Source organism: Anser anser (assembly GCF_964211835.1).
Source record: "Anser anser genome assembly, chromosome: 9".
In the NCBI taxonomy this organism is placed as follows: domain Eukaryota; kingdom Metazoa; phylum Chordata; class Aves; order Anseriformes; family Anatidae; genus Anser; species Anser anser.
Window position 1 is genome coordinate 10832420 of NC_139729.1, and position 16778 is coordinate 10849197.

General features: G+C 39.7%; 1 protein-coding gene across 1 annotated transcript in view; it reads right to left on the reverse strand.

The window, feature by feature from the left end:
- Window positions 1-1529, reverse strand: part of LOC310904512 (uncharacterized protein) — a 411654-nt gene extending 410125 nt beyond the window's left edge. Inside the window, exon 1 of the mRNA XM_083849364.1 lies at window positions 1437-1529. The gene's annotated coding sequence lies outside the window, so the exon portion shown is untranslated. The remainder of the gene's footprint in view (window positions 1-1436) is intronic.
- Window positions 1530-16778: the final 15249 nt, after the last annotated feature.

Below are 16778 nucleotides of genomic sequence, written 5' to 3' on the forward strand. Positions count from 1 at the left end.
CATATAAACTGCAGATGAACATTCACAGATGGCATAAAATACCTAAGCAAATGGTTTGCCCAAATTTAGATGTGGATGAAATGACTCAGTGCATTGCTGGCAAAGTTTTGCAAATATGTGAAGCTGTACATGGAATCTATCTGCAAATAACCTTCAGGCTAATGCCTTTACCCAATGCTTAAGAAAACTTCCAACAGCAGTTGATCACCACCTGAATTAAATTCATATGACTTGAAATTTCATATGGTGTCTAGATATTAGATTTCTAAAGCTAAACTTCTGAGGAAAAAGTATTCATAACTTTCATGCTTTTTTCTTGCATTTGTACATGCATTTACCATAATCACACAGATAAGCTGGGCAAGCTGTTCAGATAAACAAGAGTGTTTCTGCATTTCACTGTTGTACACAAATTATACACATCTTACATAATGCAGTTTTGAACAGTGCATCTAAAGTGTTTAACCACAATTGAAACTACGGCAACTATAATATGTAAACATTAATTAAATATTTTCACCTGTACTAACATGCAAAATGGATGAGGAAAGCTGAAAGCATGTGGCAGAAATAAACAAACATCAGTACCTTTATCAAACAATGAGGTTTTGAGTTTACTCTTTACCATCTGCTGCATATCCTTTGTTTCTTCTGTTCTTTCATCTTTTACAAGATTAAACCATTTTACTTTAAATAAATTCTATTAAATAAATCCTTCATTATACAGTCTTTAATAAAATACCTAAAAATCGAAAACACAAATCCAGTGGGAGAGCCGTGCTGCAGGTTCCAAGATCTTGTCCTTAATGTAAAAGCCTTACTGAAAGCAGGGCTCATTCTTTAGGATAAAATGGCAGAACTCCCATCTGGTTGCCATACTGCAGCAATTTGGCAGAAGGGATAACGGATGCTAGGACTCCAAACTGCTCCCACACTCTTTTTCCCATCTCTAAAGGGGCACAGAGCCATCACTGAACTGTTAATGGGTGCAAGATGTGCATTTCTGCAACACTGAAGGCTGTGAGCATGTGCAGGAAATGAGGGGTGGCAAGGCTTTTACAACTAAAGGAACCACTTAAAATTGTTAGTATTCAACTAATGTGTATTTTCCTCCCTTTCCTCAGTAGTAAGGCATCTGTCTTCCTTCTTATCCTCTCAATATGGCCTTGAAATGGCTTGAAGCCTGCAACAGACTAGCAAAGCCTGTGGAGTGAACTGTATTTATTCCTATGCATGGCTCATCCCTGGGGAGGGTGCAGATCAGACATGGTACAAACCCACCTAAATCACAACTCAAATCAAGCAGCTTCATCACACACAAGCAGACACTAAATGTGTGTGAGCTGAGACAAATGTGCATTTCTCAGCCAGCCAGGTCTTCATTAGTTACCATAATCTATATTACATTTTCTTTACAACACTGTCTCATTACTCACCATCCTTCAGCAGAAACTAGCATTCAAGACGGTGTCTTATGACTGTGTCCAAGAGAGACAAGACAACCAGGGAAGGATCGCAACAGGTCTTACAATCTGCCTGCCACAGAACAAGCAGAACACTTTGGCTGTATGAGATGCTGCTATCTGGATTTATGCAAGTAAAGCAGATTAAAATCATTAATCCACCCATCACAAAAAAGACTCACGAAGTTTCAAAGGGTAATCTGTAAAAGCTTTCACAGTGCCCAACTGTGTTTTACAAGAAATAATCATTCAAGTGTACACTTGGTTTCATGCAAATGAAAATTGCACTCAAACCTGGAACTAATAACTTCAAGGAGATCTAAGAAGGCATCTGAATGACAAATTAATTTCAGGGAGGGGAAAATCTTGCTGAAACTGTTCAAAGTGTAGTCTACTTCAGTCTTAATTTATCTGGCAGTAAAATAAATACTCCATATGTAAAGCAAGCCCATATGAACTCACTACACAATTTGCGTCTATGGACAAGGTTGGACAGAAGCAGTTAGTTCCCCCAGCCATTAGTAAATTCTTGCTTCCAGAAAGAACAACTCCAAAACAAGCTCACTATGCCAAATGTTTCCTCAAAACTGATTCAAGGTCTGTTTGAACCAAACACGTACAGCGTACTGTGGATAGAGATGACCCATACAACAGCATGGCTGCTTCTCTGGCTACTGAAATTCAAGAGCAAGTGTAGTACTGTGTTACAAACAGTTACAAGCTGTAGTCAAACTCAACTCCCCCAGTGCTAAAATATTAGTGTATTTTCTCCATTTTCCCCAGCATTGATCCAACTGTGATGTTACCACTATTACAACAGGAAAAAACTCCTCCTATAAGTGATCCCAATGTTAGTCATGCATATAATAAAATTATGTCCAAGTGTGCCCCGAGGGGAAAACCAGGAATGATATTGTTAAAATACTGACTGCACATAACAGTTGCTCACACATGCTTCTTACTTTCTAACACAACAGCCTAAATTACACACCATGCTACACTACGTTTTCTCAGCAACCAAATTGCAGTAAAGAATCCTCCAGGACTTCATGCTATTTCAGTCCAGGGAATTACAGTTTTATTCCATGAACTCTACTTCCTCGGCTGCAGCTCTGACAGTTCTGGCTCTTAGGTGTTTTCCAATGTAGAGTACTTTGTGTGACCTCCTTGAAAACCAGCGCTGCATCTCTGAGCACCATCTGTCAGGAGGTACTCTTAAGTCTACTCCTCTGCTTTTGTGGTGCTATTGCTGTGAGTATCAGCAAGTCAGTAAGGCTGCCCCAGGGACCAGCCTGTTAAGGGGCAGAGTTCTGCACAGAAACGGGGACACAGTGCAGCTCCTCTCCCAAACAGCTTTCTGCCCTTCTCCATAAGGATTTTGAACAGTACTGTCCTGCAGATATCACCCAAGAGTCAGCAACGTGTTAATAAGTACTTGATATTAATGGTAAAGCTACTAACCTACTGACCTAGCTTAGTTTAAGTGAACAGAAATTTTGTAACACGCCCGGTTACCTGTACAAAGACCAAGAATCTGTGTGCACAGGAAGTGAAATGAACATTCATCTTCTGAAAAATGAGAACTGCAGTGGATTTCTACTGTGCAACTGGTTTTTTTTTTTTTCAATTACATCATTACAAGATGCAAATGAAGCCGATGCTCTAACAGATGAGAAACTGCTCTCAAATCAGTGTAGACTTCATCTTTTCAGTCAGAAGCCTATCTTGAGTTATTTAAAATCTTACTGAATTATTGGAAACAAGCCTTATATGTATGCACACTAACATTCTCTAACATCTGTATCCTATTACCATGAATCATTCACATGCTTCAAACTCAAGGAACAATTTGTGTGCAAAGAAGAAATCCATTTGGTTGTATTCCTCACCTAACTGAGGTTCTGTGGAAGTCTCAGCAGCCCCAGAAATGACGTTCTGTCCAAGAATGAATGCCGTGACATCACGTTTCTTGAGAAGCAGCACATAAACAAGTTCTCCCCTCAGCAGCTACAAATCTAATTCTTAAGAAACCACCAAGTTTCTTGTTAGTCTTTTATTAAAAATTCCTAAAATCTAAGTAGACTCCTCAGTACTGTGACTTTGTAAAAACAACAGAAAGAACTTGACCAATTAATCAGTGGCTGCTCTGTATTGCTATTAGCTACTCCCACAGTGCACTCAGACTCCCCAGAAGTCAAAAATATCCACGTTGAGGTTAATTCCTCATAATCCTCCAGTACTACACCGTGGCTTGCCTCCTGTTTACAAACAGCCAAAAGCAGAAAACCTCAGAAATGCTGGCCGCCACCTCCATCAAAGAGGTTAACAGACTTAGTGAATCCTGCCAGTATCACGCTGTAAATGGTGCTACTTTATACCTTACTGTTCTAAGCACTAGGCTTGAAATGAAGAAGCCATTACAAAAACATTAAAATCTTTTACTATGCCCCCCTACCACGTTAGGTCACTTCTACCACTGTGATACTGCTGCAAAAGAACATTTAGAAGTTCACTCCTAGAGAATTACTTTCACATTAAAGAAACCCCACAAGTAGTGCTGTATAAAACACCACGCAGAAAAAATGTCCCAACAGGATGCTTGGGAAGAGCGGTCCATCCAGCAATATGACCTGACACTGGAGTCTTGGAGTGGTAATTAACAGTGAGGACCAAGATGGAGCCAGACAGTCTTTCCCAGCTTTTAGCAGGAAAGCTTCCAAGCAGAAGACACAGGAAAAGGAGCCTTTGCATGTTCTCAGTGCAGTTCAGGAGAAGGCAAGGAGCTCATTTTCCCCAGGATTTGCAGAGACTCACAATTGGATTGGCTGTGAAAAGAGCATAGAGAGCAGTATGTTTCTCATGGGAATGCAATGGAGATGGCTAAAACCACTGGCAAAAGACTGGGATTCCTGAAGTATCCAAGTTTAGAACATCCAAGGCAGCTGAACACTCTTCTCCCTACACACATGGGACATCTGTCTCCTGAGGTTTCTGGGAACCTGACCATACTTAGGTTTATAATGTATATATATACACACACAAATATCCATATACAGTCCATAAACCAAGACATTCTACTCCAAGTTTTCCAGCATTGTTGGTGAATTTACATGTGTGAAGTAACCTAAGCATATTCTGAGCACACAAATTAAGATGTAAAATCCTAATCTAGTTTGGCAGGTGAGATTTTGAGCTCTAGACACTGACACAAGCTGCACAGTTTGACTGTATCTTTTTCTTTCCCACTCTTGAACATCTATGTTGTTATGAGTTTTTATCACCCTTATCAATACCATCTTACATCTACCTGTAGGACTTGCTATGAAATGAGTTTTGTCAATCTGCTTGTAACATTACCTCCACTCTACCTTCTTCTTGCCACTAAGTAAAGGAAAGAATGAATAAAGCTGAGTCTGAAATAGGCCAGTAACTTGTTAGCTGACGCTGTGTTTAAATGATTCCCGGGAAATAATGTTCATTGGAACCACCACTTTTCACAAATGTTTAGTGCCAGTGCTGAAGAGACAGATTTATTTATTTATTTATTTAACATCAGAAAGCATTCTGTGCAATGATAGTTGCACTGCTTAAGTGCTAAGAAAAACAGTGACAGAGAGGAAGGTTTTAAATGAACCTCCAGTAAGGTTAATTTTCCAGTAATTTAATACACTGAAAACAAAAGGAAGATTGCATCAGCAATGAACTGCTGTCACAGATTCTGTTAACTTCATTACATCATTATAAAATTTACAGGAAGGAAATCTTGACAGACTAGGAACTACATAGGTCTACACAATTTTATTTGCAATGGAAAAACTAAGTGCTGGAACATATGGAGAACAGAAGACGACCAGGTGTTGAAAAAATGAAAAATGAGATCTAAAGAATGCAACAGTTTCCAAAGTAGTTTTTATATTTGTTCCGTAAAAAGTGTTTTGCTACATAAATATTAAAAAAATGATTTCCTTTATTATATGCATTATTGCATTACTTTATCACCAGGAGTGTTAAAGTCCTATGAAATATTCAGAGAAAATTATATTGCTGCAAGCTATAACTGGAGGCTATAAAACTTAGTAACATAACAAGGAATACTGCAGTTGTCTCAATAATTATAACTTCAATTAGCATGTTAATGCAGTTAACAGTAAGCCCCAAACTTGCTCAGACTAAGAAAACTGTAAACAAACGCTGACTTCATTCACAGAGGTGTTGCATTACATCCTGAAGGGTCGTACAATGGGGAAGAGCTACGTAGTCACGTAACAGTCTCCTTTCTCAGCAATACAGCTGCTTGAAACCCTGCTCTGAAGAGACTGTACTAAAGGATGACCGTTTACAGTTCTGCTTATTTTTCTTGCTTTCTCTGTCCTACTGGATTCCATTGCTGTTACTAATTTTCAGCCCAGAGCTCCTGGAAATATCTGCAAATTTAAATGTTTCCACAGAAGAAGTGTTCTTTAGAACTATCACTTGTCATAAAGGTTTAGCATTAGTGCTGAAGAGGCAGATTTTGGGTGTGGTGGTGTGTTTTTTTTTTTCATTTAATATTTGAAATCAAATAGACTGCAAATACGTAAAAAACTTACATACAGCTACTACCTTACAAAGTGGTAATATAGACCTCTCTCACATTGCTTTACACAAGTCTTGACGTCTGGCTTAGCAAGTGCTCCTCACCACATAGAATTTAGATTATCAGACCACAATGCAGGAGTTAATGGCATCATCCACAGCAAATGAACGCAGTCTTCCCAACTAACCCTTCCTGTGCCGACAATCGGCTCTCTCATTTCTCACCATCTCTTGAGTGCAGAGCTGCCATGCTCTGTAACCTTTGGGGGAGTGGAAGGGTTTCTGTTTGAGGGAAGTCTGCACAACTTGAAGGAAAAACACTCAGAGAGCCACAAAAACAAATGAAAACCCTTCGCACCTGCCATTATGACGAATACAACAATGGAAAATTTAGTTCCTTAGCTTCCAAATGCTACCATCTTAGTTGCAGGGATACATGGGAACCTATGTGCAAATGGGTTACATCCTCAAGCTGGGCATTTATAAAGATGTAACTGCATGATCCTAAGCTTTCGCTACAAAACTCCTCTTCACCGAGATGAATAGCGCTCAGTCTTCTCTCACTGCCTCACATGTGTACTCACACCTTCCGGCCCTGTGTTCAAACACCACTTATTCTTTGAAATTACTACAATGCCTGAATTTTGTCCAAGAAGTCTGCAGCCTTGGGCACGGACTTAGCATAAATACCCCATCCTGCAAAAATCAATATTTGATTGTGCAGCATGCAACAGGCACACACGGAAGCTTTTCAATATTCCATGATTCTGTGAATGTAAGTTCATTAACGTTTTGGTAATTCTTCACTTTTAGTCCCACTTGGGAAAGAAAGCTGGTGCAGTTGCTGTGGGAGGGGAAATGCAGGTTACTGGTGGATTTGTAGTTAGGTTGGAAAAGACCTTTATGATCAAGTCCAACCATCTACCTAAGTGATTCTATGACAATTTTATGTCCTAGTTCACTGCCTTTCCCTGAACTGTCTGAGTGAGGACACTGCATATGGTGCAATATTCTAGCTGCATACATCACACTTGAGGATTACGGTCCGCTGAATATACCAGTGAAAACTGGTAGATCACAAGCCTCCGGAACCCAGTAATGCCTTGAATTCATGAATTGGTCTGTGTATTTCAGCACTGGACTTGTCAAATAGGAGCAAGCACATGGTTCACCATCTGGCCCTCTGTGGACACCCACAAAGTCATAAAGCTGCTGTTCCTGAGAAAAAATTAATGACTTGCTAATGGCTTTAGATCTTAAAATCATCACTTGCACTAATGCTCATTAAGTTCAATACTAAACCTGTCTTGCTAGTCCTATTGCCACTTTATTCTTTTCAAAAATTAATCCAACTGTTTCTAGCTTGCCCAGTCCCCAACCCCAACTAAACTGCTGATTATACAATATAGACCTTGATATACAATCTAAATGAAGAACTGAAAAATGCCTCTATAAAAGTCTTAAACCAGGGCTGCCAAAGAAGTGACCAATAAAACTATTTGAATGATTGCACTTCCCACCGCTTTTTACTACCCATTCCCCAGAAGCTGGCAATTAACTGTTCCTTGCACTGATCCAGTCCATCTCCAACTTCTTGCTCAGGCTACTACAGCACTGCCAGCTTTTGCTACATTCCCAGTTATACTGACTTACCCTACTTTTGCTTTGAATGGACCTGTCTGTAGCTTCCACAGCAACTTCATTTGCCACTCAATAACAGAAAAGTCAAGAAGATACTGGCTTCACAATTATCTGTTCTCCCTCAGGCAACTCTACTCTGAGAACAGTCCAACAGCTATGGCTCCAAGAGATTTTTTTTTTTCTTATATCGTTAACTTTTTGGTACAACATCCTTATCTGAGGTGCAAATGGGGGACTGATTCCCTGCTCACTGAAACCTCAAGGAAATATAGCATCCAAGTTTTCTCAGGAAAGTAACCCACTGATAATTTTCACTAATCATTCAGACCTTACTGAGAAAACAAGTATCTGACCTCCAAAAAACAATCAAGATCCATATAGAAAACCACAGCCATGCACTAGGTTAAACACTGCCCTGTTCCAGTTCTCCATGGATCATCATAACATACAATGACCAAGTCCAAAATCAAAATTCACTACAAGCATAAAGAGATTTAACTGACAGGGAAATAGCCTGTTGCAGAAATGCTGATTTCAATCTAATAAGAGCTCTTTCAAAATTCCTTATACTTGCAGTAGTGGCCTTCCCACCTCTTGCTACAGTCAGCATGTCACAGTGCAGCAGATCCACTTCCAGGAGATGCTGAGCAGAGCAAGCTCATCCCTTGCTCCTTACCCAAGAAAAGGAAGAATGCTCCAAGTGCACTCCTATAGGCGCTCCAAAACTAAGCTGGCACTGACTAGCCTTTGCTTAATTTCTATGTCCTTCCAACAAGAGGCTGTAGCAAAACATTCTGCCCCATGCCTTGCCAGCTACAACTGTACTATAGCTTCTACCTGTACATATTTATGTACACAGGCATATGCAAGCACATGAATCTGTAACAATTAAGTTATGCAGCTTCATTGAAGCATGAAATTAAAGATCACTTGGGTTTCTAAATACTCAGTCTCGACTCATTCTCTAGTAGCCAGTGATTGTGTCTCACTACATTTTTCTCAACATAGCCTAGCTTTCAAAGTGCTAAAGAAGGGAAAAGTTAGATAACCAGGACATCAACCTGGATTTCATCACTAATTTGTCCTTATCACCACAGACATATGAAGAATGTGAGCATGAAATCATATGGCAAGAGCACACTGTGGAGACTACCAGCAACTTTGAACCCCATGGACACTTGAAGAAAGCAATAGAAATTGGCTTAATAGCAGTGAATACTTGCTATGCTCTGTGTAAAGCATCAACTGCTCTAACATTTCTGTGTATCATTATGCAATTACTATATAATTAATCACAGAATGGCCGAGGTTGGAAGGGACCTCTGAAGATCATCTAGTCCAACACCCCTGCAGAGCAGGATCACCCAGAGCACCTTGCGCAGGATGGCATCCAGGTGGGTTTTGAATATGTCCAGAGAAGGAGACTGCCCAACCTCTCTGGGCAACCTGTCCCAGTGCTCTGTCACCCTCCCAGTAAAGAAGATTGTTCTTCATATTGTAAAAAATAAAAAAAAAAAAAACCTAACAGAAAGCAACAGGTTCTTCTCCTAGTGACAGGAGAAATGTCTGTGTGCAACATTTTTTTCATTGTAAATTCCTACCTGAGAATGATATGATCTAAAAAAAAAAAAAAAATTTTTAACTGTAAGTTGGACTCCCTCACATCTCATTTTTAGATCTATTTCTGCACTAATCCTTCAGCTCCCACTGCAAAACTAGAGTTATTTAAAAATGAATCATTTGAGCACTTCCCACAGGAATATTAGAAATAGTAAAATTTATTCCCTCCATTTAGTGTGAACACTGTAACCAGAGCTGTGACCTAATGTGGCCTGCTTGCCTCAATAATTACAAACAGACACATTCTTACTCAAGAATAGAAACTTTTTTCCAGCACCTCATACCGGAGGGCACAGAGGAGGGTGAGCTGATTTCATCTTCATGACAATATAATCAGAAATTTCACCCTGCTCAGACTACACTGAAGAAAACATCTAGCTGTACATGATTTCTGACTTTCCAAGCAGCACTTCAAGTCTGCCAGTGTGAGCAGTTGCGCTACATTTTTGCCAATGCCTGAATTTGGCTCTGCATAGACCAGCAGCCAACATGGGAGATACGGCAGTAGAGTTTGTTCTGTTTCCTAACATCTGGTTTCTTCACAGGCATTCCACATCTAAACTGAAGCCCGGAAACAGTGTCCATATGTTCAACATCACTGATGGATAACCTGAATGAAGATAAGGACCACTTTAAGTGAGCTAAAAGGAGACCATTAATTTTACAGCTTTTCCAACTACAAACCAGTGTTTCTGTATTCTGCATCACTTCATTTACATCAACTTGCATATACTGGCTTTCAACTATAGGTTAAAGTTATGCAAAAAATATTTGCATTCTACAAGTGATTAAAAGTGAGAGAGTAAAGGACGGTCTATAATTCACATACAGCCCCTGCACTGTATTAAGCAGTGGGAATTGTATTTTACTGCAGGCTGGCAACTAAACTTCTGCCTCAAATGCCCCATTATCCACAAGTAAATAGAACACAGCTAAGAAAGGCATTCATGGCTTAGAATCATAGAATGGTTTGGGCTGGAAGGAACCTTGGAAGATCATCTAGTCCAGGTATCAGTCACACCCAGCCTAAAAAGCACCCTGTAACAACCTTTCAGTTCCCTTTACAGAAGAGAAACTGAATTTTTCGCTTGCTGCTCTTTAAAGTAGCAATGCTAAATGAACCAGCATATGAAATGACACTTCCACATAAGCCTGTACTAAATGCCCTTTGGGTTTCCATTCTTAGATATTTATCAAAATGCAGTTCAAGGCACTCCCCAACCAAAAATGGAAAGGTGGTGAGACATGCCCTCGTGCAGTCAACCAAGTATGCTGAAAGGCACAATGCCTTCTCCCTCTAAGAACCGCTTCTGTCTCTGGTCAGCCTCTGCCTCAAGAAACAAAGGAACAATGATTCTGTGCAATTGTTTGCACAGGTACAGTATCAAATGAGTATGGATACTAAATGGTTTCCCTAGCAACAAACCTTATCATTCTCTGAACATGAAGGTGGTATGTTTTCCCCCTATAGAAAAGTTCCTTCTGCTTAACAGCAGCAGATCAACTGTTTTCAAATCCCTGCATTGCATAGTGTTTTTTCATTCCAGGCTATCTATTAAGCGAGTAAACATACAGTTCAATTACTCACCCTGAAAGCCAAGGTAAAAGCCCTCAGCTACAGGTTACCAGACTCTTGCTGCACCATCATGCCCATTTGTGATGATGTCTTAGGCCACATTGCTTCACTCAGCCACTGTACAGCACAACCCCCCAGATCCCTGTTGTGGCCCAAGTGGATACTGAACAAAAAATGCAGGAGTAGCTGGCTGGAAGACAATGCCTTATCCCGTCTTTCTCGTCAGAGATGAAATATCAAACCGCACCTCAACCAGGCTCTACCTAGTGAAGGCAAGCCTTGCATCAGATTCAAAGCCCAGAATTCACACCAAGCAGAAATGAAGATTTGAGATCAAGACAGCATATATTTTTTCAGCATCGACCCCATCTGTAGAAGACTACAACATGGGTTCTTTCCAAATGGTACTTCACAGGTGCCATTGATCTGGAAATTCTGGGCACACTCCGTCCTCGTTTAGGGATTTGATCAAATAGCTCTCATCAGCAGGCCACTGCAGTGGCTTATGATTATCTCTATTTCTTCAGCTTGATTGTAATTGTGGCTTTTTGTTTCTAATGCACAACAGCCAAGCATATGGACACATCCTTTAAGCAGCTGGGTTAATGTTGCTTTCACCTCTGTTTCACTCTTTCAAAGCATCTCCCTTTAAAACTGATGGAAATGTACCAAGACACTGTTCTGAACACAAAGCCCTCTTCAAAGCTTGCTGCCTAATGTTGCATTGCTAAGTAGAAACTATTTGTGATAAAATAAAGACAGATTCTTAACTACTTCTGAATGCTAAGCCTCATGCTGAGTGAAAACATTTTGTGCATCTGTCAGCATGGATGGTTTATGCACATTTTAATTACAGAGCACTTCAAACACAAGCCATACCTGCAGCTCTCACCATCATGGGGTAAACTGACCCCTCCATCCAGGGGCTGACACGTGAGGCTGGGTGAATGGAATGCAACCTCACATCGCATTAGCACATCATTGCTGTAACTCCAGAGACATTTGCTCCCCCTACGCAAAGGATTACTGACAAAACATCAAATGCAAAGAATGGAAACAGCATTTATCAGGACAGGTAGCCTTCTGTTTTCTGATACGCTGGAAAATACATCTTCCCCCATTTCAATAGTTTTGCTGCAAACAAGAAGAGAGCGTGCTGGCCAAACAGAAGAGAAGGAGCTGTATGAATTCTTCACTGCCCAGAAATAAAAATACAGCTGGCAAGTCTAATTTTAGTCCTACTAGCCCTGACTGCGCCCTGTTAAACCACTCAGTTCTTGTGCCAAGTAAACTAATGCAGCAAGGGCTTTTGCTAGAAGCTGATATGAGCTTGACATTGAAACTCAAAAGGACATAAAGTGGTAGAGGGCTATTTAAGATGCTCAAGCTAATCTTGATGGTATTTAGTGTCTAGCAAACGATCCTCCACTTGTAGTCCTGAAGTCACATCAAAAACAGAACAAGATGCAATACTGGTATATTGAATAATCATAGTATTTTGCACTTGCAGGTACCACATGTGCACAACCACAACCATGACAACACCAGCTGGGGCTGACTTACTAAGCTAGCTCTCTATGACCAGAACATGTACAGCCAATAGCAAATAAACATCCTTCATCGCTGCATCAAAATTTCAAACAGCTTCCAGTATTTACCAGTTAATAGGAACAAAGGATTTAGATACGCAGTTCCAAGGAGTAACACAGTTCACATCTACACAGTGAACTTTAGAGCACCAAATCCCACCTCTATTTAACGTTTGAGGCACAGGGCTCAGTATGCTATCTGGTCACATAAAAGCCGTACTTGTGAATTCTACAATGCCAAAGGTTTTGCCATTCTGCCAGAGTTTAAAAGACTTTATTATTAAAAGACATTTTGTCTGCTGTGCTGATATATATGTATTTAACATATATATTATTCTGGTAAAACAAAAGGCATTCCTAAGACAACTGCAAGTCTTAAAACTTAACTTTGGAAAAGTTGTGTCAAGCTGTGTCAAGCTGTCTGGAGTTTGTACTAACCATACATTGCCGGAGCTACACAAGCTTCACCTTTTAAAAACTGACATGTAGCCCTAACAGGTGGAGACAGGATACAATATTAAAGATTAATTCTGAATCTATTTTGTCACTTTTTCAGAAAGCTTCTCCCCAGACTGCAGAGCTTAGAAATCTTATTTGGAGAAAAGGTGCCAGACCTCCTCAGGTGTAGAACCAGTTAGTACATCTTTCAGTTGATGCAAGTTAGATTATATAGTAAGATTTTTATTCAAAAAGGATAAACAAGTAAATCTGATGGTCTTAAGTTTCACTTCCCATTACTTTGGTCAATTTCAAAGGAGCACTGGAATAAAATGACAAAGAAAAATCACTTGGTATATAACATATAAGGCTGATTTACTACTCTTCCAATGAAGTTAAATTAGAATAATGTGGATAAATGTACCCACTCACTAGATGTTAGTATCTATGCAAAACTAAAGTGATTAGAAAATACTAAATATTTGTTCTGTTTTATTGTAGTCTAATCCAAAACAAAAAAAAAAAGATAATGATATTTCTTGATGAAAATGTAACACTAGGGAAGATACTGCTTTCTGCAAGAGTACGTAATATCTAAACAAACATGCATTGATTTTATCAGACCTCTTGCCTTTAAGAAAAATGCACAGGCTGGTATTACATTTGCTTCACCTAGTACATAATTGATTTCAGAAGGCTACCAAGTTTTGTTTGATATGCTCCAACTTGCAGATAAACTTGTTAGTTAGTATAAACTTTTAAAGAACACACAAATCACTCCATACCAGCAGTGATGGGAGCAGGGCAGAATGCAGCCCCCCAGAGTACCACAAACAGTGTGAAGTCATTACAGACTGCAAGGTTCAAAGTTCCTGCAGATCTCAGTAGCATAGACTTTTTATATAAAGTTAAATATATCCTAAACAAAGGTCTAAGTTTTTTCCCCTTGGCCAAATCTACTGGCTACAAAATTGTCAGTAAGCAACGTGGACACAGGGAACCTTGTTTTCTTGGGAAAAGTTTTCCTAGGATTACATGGGTTCCACGTGAATATATAAATACAGAAAATAACTACTCAGACTGATTTCTACTTGCCATTGTGACCCCCAGTAATATTCCAGCTGAGTAAGAACCACAAAACCTCCACACAGGAGCTGTAACAGCATACTGTATGTCTTTTATGGACTGATATTGCAACTCTTTACTGTGAGATTTGGAACCCCCACCTAGTAGGGGCTGTCATTCAATGACGACTGGTTAAACAAAAGCAAATCTCAGTCACACAAGCCTCAAACTTTCAAGTTCTTTTAAATAAAGCACCTTTTTGCTTTCTAACAAAAGTTTACCAATAGAAGTCCTGCAGTTTCTTAATTTCTGGGAGCCATTCCAGAAATATGACTAATCTCCTTGTGCTGTTCAACATTAGATAATTGTCTTCTACTTCACTGTTGTTGCCTTCGTGTGAGACTTGCAACCCAGCTTATAATAATATGCACAATAAATAGTTCTCGTTCTTTCTATATTCAATTTTAAGCCAAAATCAACTTGACAGAATTCCTTCAGTTAATCTATTTGTAACATGGACTAAGACTTAAGTGTTAAGTGAAATTTGTTTCGCCTAGTAAAAATATTTTTCCATATTTTAGTACTGAAAATCCTCTGATATATAAAAGTTTTGACCACACACAAAATCATATTTTGCCTTCAGTTCAATACTTACTGTAATGAATCACTAAAAATAGCACCAATCCCAGGAAAAGACCTGTATTTAAGTTCTCCTGTGCCTCTTTAGGATAGCAGGCCTGATACACAAGTCATAACATGCTTCTTTGACAAGCATTGCAGTATCATTTTATTAGCAGCATCTGCAAATCACTTGAGTTGATGAAATTTGTACAGATCGAGTACCCATTTTGCTTACTTTCCCATAACCTCAAAGATTGTGTTATTAACCACGGTGCCATGGAGGACTCCATCGCACTATGTGACACTGTGCCTCAGAGAGCTCACAGATCACAAGGTTCATCTCCTTGCAAGGTGCCAGCCACTTCAGCAACTATTTCCCAACACTACTTTTACAAAAAAATCACAACCAGCATTTAGAGCGCTGACTTTAATCTCCTCTGTTTAGCAAGGCAAAGACATCACTGGGTTTATGCCTATTCTATTTCTCAAAATACTTCACTTTCACCAAATATAACTGTATTGAAAAACAATAGGTTCTTTCAGTGAACTACATTACTACTGCAAGTAGTATGCATTGCATTCCAGCCATCATATTTATATGGAAATGAGACCTCCTTTCAAAGAGGCATGTTTCCATGAACTCCAGTTGCTGTCCACTGAACCCAGACATCTCCCTTAAAATCAGTGCATTTAGGTTTGAGATATTTTTGGCTTGCACCTTTCCACAAGTTTCTTTACTAAAGCAGCTTCAGGTTTCTGGTTATAGACTGGCCATTTTCAGGAAAACAAATTGAAGCAAATGGAATAGTCTTCCATTTAACATTGGGCCATATGATACAATGAAAGAATCTGATAAAAGTATGAGTGAAGCTTAGCACAGCCAATGAATATCACCCCCTTGAAAACTTCACCATAAGAGCAATACTAAAAAGGCAGTCAAGCAAGCTAGAAAGCCTCTAAGTTAAACAGTTTTCCATTTGTACTCAAGAGAAACTTGCTTCTACTTTTTAAGAAGGAACATTCAAAGAGAAGACTAAATTCCAGTAAGCCAACTGGGCTTCATCAGCTGCAAACACAAATTCAACGAAGAACAGCAGTAAGCTTAAGACAGGCATGAGTATCTTGCTTTCCCCTTCTTGCTCTGTGTGACTGTACAAATGGAAATATTTTCTCAAGTTTTAGGTCCTTTGTTATTCCTTAACACCCTTCAATCCTTGGGAAAGAGTGTACCCTCAACAAGCTTGTAGGTGACACCAAGCTGTGGTGTTATTGACACACTGGAGGGAAGGGATGCCATCCGGAGGGACCTGGACAGGCTGGCGAGCTGGGCCCCTCTGATCCTCATTGAGTTCAACAAGGCCAAGCACAAGGTCCTGCACCTGGGTCATGCATTGACATGCTGAGAAATAATTTCTTCATGACAGTAAATTCAGGATAGTACTGGGAAATCAGTACAGTCAGCTGCTTGGCAGAAACACTAAGAGTTTCAGTGGGATGGGAATACAAACTATGCCTATTTTGGTCACCAGCTTCCTGCTTTTGGGACTTAATTGAGGTCAATGGGACATTCGCTACAGAAACAAAAATGAGATCACTTGTATTAACAGCATTTTGCTATTATAAAGGACTTTGAGCTGCACTCATGGAATCTTAATATTTAATTAGAAACCACACTGTGCTTTGAATTTCACAAATTACTTCAGGATTCTTGCCATCATTGCAGCTCTTTCATGATGTTTGTGATGTCCCAGCTGGTCAGCATTCTCTATATAGCTGGAGCCAGTACCACCCCACACTGTGGAGTTTTACAACTTATTTTCCACGTCTTCAAACATACTAAACTTCACACCAAACAGTAGTGTACATAGTCGTTCCACAGAGCACATGCAGATACCTTACGACATATTTACTACAATACACATACATACGACCATAAAGCCATCTTTGTAATTAGGCTGGAGATTAACCATTCCAGAATACTGCAAGAGATAATTACACTGGACTCTCCAGAAAGACCAGATGTACCGACTCAGTAGAATGGAAAAATCAGGGGAGAGAACGGCAAAAAATGGAAGGAACCAGACTTGACAGAGGTGAGTGCCAGACTGGAAAGACCTGCCATCAACAAGCCAGATACACTGTCAGGAAGGGAGGAGACACAGGGAGAGAAATCACTGAACCATTTTTCTT